Below are 8275 nucleotides of genomic sequence, written 5' to 3'. Positions count from 1 at the left end.
TGCCTTCATGTGCTTCATGTTGTGCAAAACCCTAACACTGTGAAGAGGATGAAGGGGATCTCATGGAATCATTCCTCACTGGTTCCTCACAGGAGAGATTATCTTTCTGCAGCAGGACTATCCCAGTAAAACTAGGGAAGAGCTGAGGCCACAGTGCCCAGTTTCTGTCCAGGGGTTGTATCAGTGCAAAGACCTGATGCTTCAGCGTGTGCTGGATTCCAGACTGGGCCAGACTTGGAGACTGATCCCAGTTGCTGCCTTGTAAGTGGGCATTTAGTGAGCAGTGGAAGTTGACTAATTTCCTTTTAGCTAGTTTAAAATCAAACTGATGCTGTGAGGGCTGGAGCACTGCTTGTATGGAGCCAGGCTGAGAGAGCTGGGCTGTGAGGTAGCCTGGACAAGAGAAGGCTCCTGAAAGGGAGACCTGAGAGCAGCTCCAGTGCCTAAAGGGGCTGCAGGAAAGCTGGAGAGGGGCTTGGGACAAGGGCCTCTAGGGACAGGCCAAGGGGAATGGCTTGAACCTGCCCAAGGGGAACTGAGGTCATTAACGGCACCGCTCTGCTCTCCCCTCGAGAAGCAGCATCCCATAGTTTTTCCTTTGCTTGTTCCCAAATGCGTAATTGGAAGTACATAGCGGAATGTGCAGTCAGCCCTTGTCCCTTTAACCAGGATAGAAGGGATTGAACCGGCTTTTCATCCTATTGCTGAGGTGAGCAGCTCGAGAGAGGCCTTCAGCACCGGAGCTCAGCGCCCAGGAGCCTCAGCTCAGAGCGGCAGCACCCACCCGGGGAGCCTCAAGTCCTCCCCGGGCCACGCCCAGGAGGCGGCAGCTCCACTGGGGCGAGCAGGGACCCACGGGGGCGGAGCCAGGAGGGGCGGCACCAGCCCTGACGGTTAAAAACCGGCGCAGGGAGAGCGAGAGACTGGGGGGGGCAAACGGGGAGGGCTGAGGCAGTTTGTAGGCGAGAGGGATAGGCAGCACTCGCCTCATGGCCACAGCCGCTCTGGGAGCTCTCCCCTCATGGCCACAGCCGCTCTGGGAGCTCTCCCCTCATGGCCACAACCGCTCTGGGAGCTCTGCCCTCATGGCCACAACCGCTCTGGGAGCTCTGCCCTCATGGCCACAACCGCTCTGGGAGCTCTCCCCTCATGGCCACAGCCGCTCTGGGAGCTCTCCCCTCATGGCCGCAGCCGCTCTGGGAGCTCTCCCCTCATGGCCGCAGCCGCTCTGGGAGCTCTCCCCTCATGGCCGCAGCCGCTCTGGGAGCTCTCCCCTCATGGCCGCAGCCGCTCTGGGAGCTCTCCCCTCATGGCCGCAACCGCTCTGGGAGCTCTCCCCTCATGGCCGCAGCCGCTCTGGGAGCTCTCCCCTCATGGCCGCAGCCGCTCTGGGAGCTCTCCCCTCATGGCCGCAGCCGCTCTGGGAGCTCTCCCCTCATGGCCGCAGCCGCTCTGGCAGCTCTCCCCTCATGGCCACAGACCCGCTCTGGGAGCTCTCCCCTCATGGCCACAGCCGCTCTGGGAGCTCTCCCCTCATGGCCGCAGCCTGCTCTGGGAGCTCTCCCCTCATGGCCGCAGCCGCTCTGGGAGCTCTCCCCTCATGGCCCCGGCGCTGCCCAGCGCAGGCACCCGGACAGAGCCGAGGAGAGGGGAGGCTGCAGGGCAGAGCTCGGGGTGTAGAGAGCGCCTGCGCTGGGCTGGGCAGGGAACGGGGCCCGATGGGCAGGGCTGCACTCGGTGCTCCCTGGTGCAGGTCCTGCTGCTGCAGGGCTGAGCTGCGGACGCCATTAACGGACTGCAGGGTGTCAGGGGAGCTGAGAGGGAGCAGGACTGCTTGCTGCAGGTCCAGGCTGTGCAGGGGCTTCAAGCATACCCTGAAGCTCATGGAGGAAAGAAGGAGGCCGTTAAGGAGGGAAGCTGGGAACTAGTAACAACAAAACCAACACAAACAGGAGGAAGAGGGCAGTTAAAAGCAAGGGGCTTCCTCCTGAATGTGCTGTACCCACCCAGAGCCGCTTTGCTGTCCTGCAGGGGGCTGATGAGGAAACGCACTCACACCAGAACACCCGGCTGGGGCACTGGTACAGAAGATCTCTACTGGTGCCGCCAGGAAAAAGCGGCAGGTTGTAGTAGTAGGGGACTCTGCCTTGAAAGGGACAGAAGCGCTCATGTGTCGGCCTGACCCGGTCGCAAGGGAGGTGTGTTGCCTACCTGGGGCACGGATCAGGGATGTTGTGGAGAGGCTGCCTGCTCTAGTAAGCCCCACGGACTATTACCCGCTTCTAGTGATACATGTGGGTGCTAGGGATATAGATAGTAGTGGCCTAGAGAACATAAAGGACTACAGAGCTCTGGCAGAGGTGGTCAGGGGTTGTGGAGCTCAGGCTGTCCCTGACACAGGGGAGGACCTTCCAAAGGCAAGGAGGATTGGACAGGTCAATAAATGGTTAAAGTGGTGTCATAGTCAAGGGTTTGGGTGTCTTGGACATGGGGCCCACATTTGTAGGCCAGGCCTACTGGGGTCTGGTGGAACTGCTCTGATAAAGAAAGGGAAGAGTGGTTTTGCTGGGAGGCTTGCCAGGCTGGTCAAGGATGCTTTAAACTAGATGTGTTGGGGGAGGGGAGCATCATTCCATCCCAACACACCCAGGCACTTGCCAGCACCTGTAATAAATACTCTGAGCAATGTAGTGATATTCCAGCCGCTCCAGCCACTGAGCCAGCTTCATTTGGAGCTCGGCTCAGACGCCTCTGTACAAACGCCCGTAGCATGGGGAACAAACAAGAGGAATTGGAGATGGGGGCACATCTATGGGGCTATGATATAATGGGCATCACAGAAACATGGTGGGATGGCTCCTTTGACTGGATTGTTGGAATGGAAGGATACAGGCTTTTTAGGAAAGACAGGCCTGGTAGGAGGGGAGGGGGAGTTGCTCTTTATGTTAGGGACAGGCTGGAGAGTGGAACTCTGTCTGGGGACAGCTGAGCAGTCAACAGAGAGTTTGTGGGTCAGGGTTAAAGGGAGAACAGCTGCATGGAGACCTCAGAGCAGCCTTCCAGTATCTGAAGGGGGCCTACAGGGATGCTGGGGAGGGACTCTTCATTAGGGACTGTAGTGACAGGACAAGGGTAATGGGTTAAAACTTAAACAGGAGAGGTTTAGACTGGTTATAAGGAAGAAATTCTTTCCCGTTAGGGTGGTGAGGCACTGGAATGGGTTGCCCAGGGAGGTTGTGAATGCTCCATCCCTGGCAGTGTTCAAGGCCAGGTTGGATGAAGCCTTGGGTGCCATGGTTTAATGTGAGGTGTCCCTGCCCATGGCAGGGGGGTTGGAACTGGATGATCTTAAGGTCCTTTCCAACCCTAACTATTCTATGATTCTAATCCCAAAGCATCTCTCCTGCCCAGAGCAGATATTGGGATGCTGAGGCAGCTGTATTAAAAATGACAGAAAATCCCATTCAAAACGAATAGCTTCTAGAATAAATTACAAAGAAAAATTAATATGAAATAAAAGTACTTCACGGAATTACAGACCCTTCCCCACCAAAACAATGGCACCGACCCCCCCCCCCCCGGCTTGAGGCAATTACAGACCTTTCCCCACCAAGATAACGGCATCGACTCGCATTCGTCCTGAGGCAATTCCAGACCCTTCACCACCAAAACGACGGCACCGACCCCCACCCCCCCGCCCCTCCCCCGGGCTTGAGGCAATTCCAGACCCTTCCCCACCTGGCTGGTCCTCCGCGTCCTGAACTGCTGCAGGTGACACTGCCGGTTCATCCTCTTGTGCTGCCCGTGAGGCAGCGGCTCTGCTGGCCTCTTCTTGATGTTTTTCAGATGCTCTCCTCAGTACTTTGTGCATGAATGAGGCCTGCAGAGCTCTGTCTAGAAGTGAGCGCCGCCTTGGGGCACGTGCCTGTGATGCTGACTGCTCTTCCACATAGGATGCAGAGCCAGGGGAAGCTGGTGCCTTTGCCTCATCCTCTTGTGTCACGGCAGCGAGGGGTGTGCGGTGCTGCTCTTGCTCAGGAGTTCCAGGCAGGGTGGGAACTGCTGGCTCGGTGTCTGCAGGTCCAGTCAGGGCAGGATCCACATCGGGATCCTGGAAGTGCTCCATGACCAAGGCTTTGACCCAGATGTTGCAGTTGGTGACATCCTGCAGCTGGGACAGCTCTCTGTCCCCTTCCCTTCCTAGGTCCTCCTCTTCCTGGACCTTCCCAGTCCTCGTTTCTTCCTGTAATCGCACAACCGGGATGAGGGGATGAGTGTGCTGCAGCTCAGCAGCGGAGCAGCTGGCCCCAGGCAGGGGCAGGCTCATCCCCCTGTGCTGTCCCAACCTCTCCTCGGCGCTCACCTGTCTGTGTTGGAGCTCCCGCTCCTCAGGGCCATCCAGCTGCCCGTGCAGGCTGGCTCTCGTCTCCTCTGTCTCGGGGAGAACCAGGAATCTCTCTCCCACACGCAGCCCCGGGGAGGCACCTGCTTCCTGCACCTCGGTGTCTGTGGTGCTCGGCACATGTGCCTCCGTCACCGGGGACTGAGAGTCCTGGTCTGAGGGAGAAGCAGCTGTATGTCCTTGTGTGTCTTCTTCTGGAGCAAAGGGGGGGTGTCACAGCCTCTGCTCCCAGGACCTCTGTCAACAAAAGTGTCGCTTTGTCCTTGTCTGCTGCTGGGGAGACGACAGCACTGGTGGCCTCTTCTTGCTGTTCCCCCAACACGGGTGACACCATGTCTTGTACACCCTCTCCTGCTGCTGCAACGAGAGGGGCTGTGCTGGGCTGTCCTCCAGGCTCTGCAGCCACACGAGCCCCAAAGTGCTCAGGTGCTGTGGGACTGATTCTTGCCCCAACCACATGCAAGTACTGGATCGTGTCCCGGTGTTGCAAATGCTGCTGGTCAGTTCCCTGGACTGCAAGCACAAGTTGGACCATAGTGTCCCACTCTGCTGATGTGAGTGTCACCTGCATATTGCTGTCATGTACTGCAATGGTCTGTGAGACCCGTTCCTGTCTCGGTGCCTGTGCTGCTGCCTGCAGCTCGTCAAAGCCAGGGGAAGCTGGTGCCACTGTCTCCTCGTCCTCTTGTGTCACGGCAGCGAGGGGTGTGCGGTGCTGCTCTTGCTCAGGAGGTCCAGGCAGGGTGGGAGCTGCTGGCTCAGTGTCTGCAGGTCCGGTCAGGGCAGGACACAGGCTCTGCAGGTCTCCAGCTGCCTCTTCTGCTGCTTCTCCTGCTGCAGCTGTGCCCACGCTGCTGGGAACGCTGGATCCCTCCTGGGGACACACGCGTGGGGCCTGGGAGAGCTCTGGTGCAGAGGTGTCGACATAGGTGTCCCGTATGGTGACGGCTTCTCCTTGGGACAGCTCTTTGTCCATGTCGCTTCCGGACTGGGGTTTCACCTCCTCCACGTGTTTCTTGGCCAGGGTTGCTGGCTCGTCCTGTACACACAGGAGAACGTCAGAGCTAACAGCTCTCCCCAGCTGTGTCTCTCTTGGGGCTGCAGGTGGTTGTGTGGGTGCTGTGCTGTGGGGCTGCCTTCTCCCCCGTGGCCCCCTGGCTAGTGCCAAGGCTGGTGGTGCATTAGCCCAGTGCTTGGGCTCCAAGGCTGCTGCTGGTGGCTGCTCCCTGGGAGGGAGGTCCCTCACGGGATGCTCTCCTTCAGTGCCTTTGCTCGAGAGGACTGTGCGGGACAGGGAAGCAAGAGCACAGGCAGGGGAAGGAGGGAATGACAGCGGGACGGCAGAGGGGGCCCCAGCAATGTCCCTGCCAAACATCCACTCTGCTGATGTGAGTGTCACCTGCAGATTGCAGACCTGCAATGGTCTGTAAGACCCGTTGCTGTCTCGGTGCCTGTGCTGCTGCCTGCACCTCGGTGTCTGTGGTGCCGCCTGCCTGCGCCTCAGTCACTGGATGCTGAGCATCCTGGAGCAAGGGAGAAGTGACGGCATCTCCTTTGTGTGCTGCTGGGTCAGGCTGAGGTGTCACAGCCTCTGCCGCAGGGATCTCTGGCAGGGCAGCTGCAACTTTCCCCTTGTCTGCTGCCGGGGAGGCAAGGGTTCTGCTGCGCTGCCCCTGAGGCTTTGCTGCCACCGGCGCCTCAAGTGTTGCAGGTGGCATTGCCACCTTGGCCCCAGGCAGCCTTTTGGTTATGGTCTTCAGTTCCAGCTGGCTCTTCTTGGTTTTCTGGGCCACGGCCACAGGTGGGAGCAGAGGCTTCCTCTCTATGCGTGTGCCTGTGACCTGCAGAGCTGCCTTGGATCCTCTGCCACTGTGCGGGGCAGGTGCCTTTCTCTGTCCTTGTGTCATGGCCTCCTGTTTGCTGAAGCCACGGGAAGCTCGTGCTGGTGCCACTGGAGGGAGAGGTGCCAGTTTCTCCTTAATAGCTGCAGGCAGGCTGCTTCCCTTTGGCTGCTGCCTAGGGTCGGTCTTGCTGGCCAGTGGGGGCAGGTGCTGTGGCAACACCTTGTGGTGTAGCCCTGGCGACCTGGTGTTGAGGCTGCCCTTGCTGCCCATTGTCGGTATCGCCGGCAGGTGCTCGGCCACTCTCCCAGCAGTCCTCATTGTAGTCTGAGTGGCTCGGTCCTTGCTGCTTGGAACTGCCTGGACAGTGGCTGTTCTTGTGCTTGTCCCTGCAGCCCTGCTGCGTGGTGGCTCCTGCCGTGCCTCTGGCTGCTGGTGGGGTTCCTGCCTCCCTGACACAGTTGGCCGCCTGATGAAACTTCTTATGGGTTTTTCTGAAGGAGGTGGTGGCCGTGGTGTCATTGCCACCACTGGTGGCAGACGAAGCGTCTGCGCCTGCATTGCGCCGCTGGTGCGGGGCAGCACCACTCGGTGCCCCGGGCTGCCCATCTGCAAGAGAAGCCGAGGAGAGGCTGTGTGATGGTGTCCCCTGCGCCCGCATCCCAGCTCATGCAGTTGGGCTCCCCTGGCAGCCCCAGGGCAGGGCTCAGCCCCGCAGGCTGCTGCCGCCTGCTCCCCGCTCCGGCAGGGGAGAGGGCTGGCCAGCCGCAGCCCACGGCCACTGCCCAGAGCAGCCCCGGCGTGCCCGGGCAGCCTGACGGGCACGGCACGGGGGCACTCGGCTTGCTCCCTCCTGCTCCTCCCGCACACCCGTCTGCAGCTCCCACGGTCGGGAGGACATTGGGCCCCATCTCCCTCGCTCTGCCCACCTGTGCCTGCGGGTTGATGACAGGCCGAAAGCCCTGAGGGTAGGGCACCTGTGGCACGGTGATCCCATGGCGGGATGAGGCGAGGCTCGGTCTGCCCTGCTGCTCTTCCTCGGGCTGCCTGCGGGCCCCCTGCGGACGGGAGGAGGAGCAAGAGATGCGTCATGAATGCGGCTGCATTTGCACACCTGCCCCCTCAGTGCCGGCAAGCCCGGCCCCGGCACCCGGCGGCTCTGTACGGCCCTGCCCCACCACCGCCTGTCCCTCCTGCCCCGGCCCTCACCTGCCGCATCCTCTGTGCGCTCGGCCTGCCCTCAGCGGGCCGGGAACGGGCGTTCGCCTCTTTACCTACGGGCATCTCTCACGCAGGTTTCTCGAGGTGAGGAGGGATGGAGCTGAGACCCTGCTGCTGCTGCTTTGCCCTCTCACCCAGGGTGAATCTGGGCTTGAAATTCTTCAGTCAGGCTCCAAGTTAAATGAGGGGAGAGAGGGGAGGTGGAAATTTGCTCCAGAGACACCTACACCCAGGGATGCTGTTCCATGGGCTGAGTCAAGCTGCTTTAGCCTCTGTACTCACCATTCTTCAATGTGGTGTCATTCCCATGTAATGGAGTTTCTGTTGTACCTCTTTAGTACTTGGGAGGAATTCCCACTCCCACCTCCATGCCTGGGCTTCCCTATTTCTTAACTTTATTTGTGGTTTGAAAGCCCCACAGAATGTGCTTCATGGGAGTGAATGAGGAGATCAGGATCTCAAATTGCTGGTTTTTTACAGCCATATAGATTCTGTAGAGATTTGCCGAGCCAAAGACTGGAGAGGGGCTTGGGACAAGGGCCTGTAGGGACAGGCCAAGGGGAATGGCTTGAACCTGCCTGATGGGAGACTGAGATCAGCTCTTAGGCAGAAGCTGTTCCCTGTGAGGGTGCTGAGGCGCTGGCACAGGGTGCCCAGAGAAGCTGTGGCTGCCCCATCCCTGGCAGTGTTCAAGGCCAGGTTGGACACACGGGCTTGGAGCAGCTGCTCCAGTGGAAGGGGTCCCTGCCCGTGGCAGGGGTTGGAGCTGGAGGAGCTTTAAGGTCCCTTCCAACCCAAACCAGTCTGGGAT

This window comes from Melopsittacus undulatus, chromosome 5 (genome assembly GCF_012275295.1).
Source record: "Melopsittacus undulatus isolate bMelUnd1 chromosome 5, bMelUnd1.mat.Z, whole genome shotgun sequence".
Lineage (NCBI taxonomy): Eukaryota > Metazoa > Chordata > Aves > Psittaciformes > Psittaculidae > Melopsittacus > Melopsittacus undulatus.
The sequence above is the reverse complement of the archived record's forward strand: the minus strand, read 5'-3'. Positions refer to the sequence as shown.